Source organism: Castor canadensis, chromosome 10 (genome assembly GCF_047511655.1).
Source record: "Castor canadensis chromosome 10, mCasCan1.hap1v2, whole genome shotgun sequence".
In the NCBI taxonomy this organism is placed as follows: Eukaryota; Metazoa; Chordata; class Mammalia; order Rodentia; family Castoridae; genus Castor; species Castor canadensis.
In genome coordinates this window covers 107,923,343-107,926,257 of record NC_133395.1, presented here as the reverse complement: position 1 = coordinate 107,926,257, position 2,915 = coordinate 107,923,343, and the positions used below count along the sequence as shown (strand labels likewise).

The following is a 2,915-nucleotide window of genomic DNA, read 5'->3' as shown; positions in this document are numbered from 1 at the left end:
ACTACTTCTAGTCCCCTTCTCCTAGTGGCCTGTCAGTTTAAGATCACTATATTCGCTCCTCTACAGTGAACACATCAACCGCATTCAAGTTTTAGGTTTCCTTCCCTTTCCTTATTCCTCCTGTACGCATTCTCCCCTTAGCGTGTGACCCATGTCCAATAAGATTACTGCATTTGTTTTAGATCTATAATCCACATATGAAGGAGAACATGCAATTTTTGGCCTTCTGAGCCTGGCGAACTTCCAAGCAAATCTTAAATGTACATAATTCAATGGGCTTGAATAAATGCCTGCATCCAGGTATCTCATGATAGTATCCAGACAAAGTTTCATATTGTAAAAAATTCCCTCTTACCTCTTCCTTGTAAATACCATTACCCAATTGGTTAGTATTTCCTGTTTTAGAAATTCATGCAGTTGTGAATTCTGGCTTTATTTGCACAATATTAGCCAAAAGATTCTTCTATATTGTTGAATTGGTCAGTTTTTATTGCTTAGCATTATTTTATTGCATGATTATATCAAGCCATTTATCTATTATTTAGCTGATAGACATTTGGTTGGTTTATAACCAACCAAATTAGTTGGTTGGTTGAACTATTATGAATAAAGATGCTGTAAATATTTCTTATAAACTCTTAGCTAAAATGTATTCTTGTTTCTCTTGAGTAAATTTCTAGGACTGGAATTGGTAGATCATAAGGAGGATATATGCTCAACTTTTAGGAAATCACTTTTCAAAGTGTATTATACTATTTAACTCCATCATCAATGTATCAGAATTCTGGTTACTCTACATTCCAGGCACTATTTCATATTAGTCTTTTTTAATAACTATTTTCTTAAGTAGGAAGTGGTTTCTTTATGATTTAATTCCATTTTCCAGCTGATTAATGATGTCAAATTATTTTTTACTTACTTTTTGGCCATATATGTTTTTTCCTTTGTGAATACTTCATTCAGGTGTTTTTTCATTGAAGCACTGTCTTTCTATTATTAATTGTAGGATACAAGTATTTTGTCTTTTACTAGGCATATGATTTGTAAATAAGTTCTCCTAGCCTATCCTTAGGTAATAAGGATGTTTTCTTAGGATTTCTTCTAGAAGATTTAAAAGTTTAGATTTTCAAATTAGGTTTCAAAAGGTTTTATGGAGCTGGGTTTTATGATAGCTTTCAAATTAATTCTTGTATGTCTCATGAGGAAGTCATTTTTTCCCGATGTGAATACTGAGTTGTTCTAGCATCATTTATTAAAGTCCTTCATTCAGTACTGTTAGCAAAAATTAACTGACTATATACTTGTAAGTATATTTCTGGACTTTCTGTTCTGTCTCATTTAATGATACTTTTTAAATACTACACTATCTTGATCTTGTAATATGATAGTAAGTCTTAAAGTCAGGGGCTATAATCTCTCTTATATTATTCCCCTTTTTAATTTGTTCTCCCATAAAAATTTTGGAATCAACTTATCAACTTTTAAAATAAAAATCATATTGAGTTATGATTGGACTTATGTTGAATTTGTACAACAACTTAGGGAGAATTGACATCTTGACAATACTGAATCTTCCAATCCATGAACATGGTCCATTTTCCATCTCACTATTTATTTAGAATTTATTTTATTTCTCCAGTAATCATTTGTAGATTCTGTGTAGAAGTATTGACTATATTGTTCAAGTCACTCTAACAAATTTTCTGTGTTTGGTGCAGTTATAAATGAAACTTTAAATTTTTCCTTTTTAAATTATTTGCTCTTGGTATGTGAAAACATAATCAATTTTGTTTACTGTGTCCTTATTAAATTTAATATTCAGTCTAGTGGATATTTTGTATATTCTTTAGAATTTGCTAACAAAATCATGCCATTTGTAAATTCTGACAATTTTAATTCTTATAGTCTCATCTTTATACCTTTCCCTAGCATTTATAGCATTGTCTTTAACTTCTAGTCCAATGAAGAATATAAAGGGAGAGAGAATATCTTTGCCCTGACAATTGTCTTAGAGAAACTACAGACTATGAAAATATAGACCTGTTCATGAAGTTTTATGTAATTCTCATACAGAATTCATGCTGGTCATCTCTGTACTGTTCCAATATTAGCTGCCAAAATGAGTACATATTTCTTCTACTTATCTGTAACTTTCTTAAGGTCAAAATTCATGACCGAATCATCCAGTCACCTAGCAAAATTCCTCAATCATGCAAGAATTGCGACAAGTGTTTTTAAACAAATAAATAATAAACTGTATTTTAAAAAAAGATTATTTTGTAGAGATACCTTTAATAAGAGCATAGGATTCTACTTCCAATAATAATGTTTTACACAATACTAATTCTAACAAAATACAGTGTTTTAACTTAAATGAAGTTTTAACAATTAAACTTGGGATATTCTAGATTTAAAAAGAATAGAAATTTAGCTACCTTATATAGTAGGCAATGCATACCTATATACATTTGTAAAACTTTTCAGAGAATTTCTATGCAACTCACTTTCTTCATGATATCTACTTCTAATGCTAGTTGGAAAATAATAATGCAAAGTTTCCAGTTATAAATAACTCAGTTTTTCTAGTTTGAAATCACCTCATTTAGGCAAACATACAGTTAATTTGACACCCCCAGATGGTCCCCACCATTTTATTTTCAAAATGGTGTCTGGAATTGAGGCAAATGCCTCTGGAGTTTAGTCTTCTTGAACTCTAGTTCACATGTAGCTTATCTCACCTTACTCTTGGCCTTTATTCCTACTGCATCTGCTGTTCAGGTATCTACAACAGATTTAACTCATTGTCTCTAGGTTCAGCAAGGTCAAAGTGCCAGGTTATCTATCCATATTGTTATGGCTTCAATTGTGTCTCCTCAAAAGTCATATGAAGAAATCTAAACTCCTAGTACCACAGA

At 31.1% G+C, this 2,915-nt stretch overlaps 1 non-coding gene across 1 annotated transcript; it reads right to left on the bottom strand.

Annotated features, from left to right (window-relative positions):
- Positions 1-2,028: 2,028 nt before the first annotated feature.
- LOC141413162 (U6 spliceosomal RNA) lies at positions 2,029-2,132 on the bottom strand. The gene has a single exon (XR_012437976.1). It is a non-coding gene; the product is annotated as a U6 spliceosomal RNA (small nuclear RNA).
- Positions 2,133-2,915: the final 783 nt, after the last annotated feature.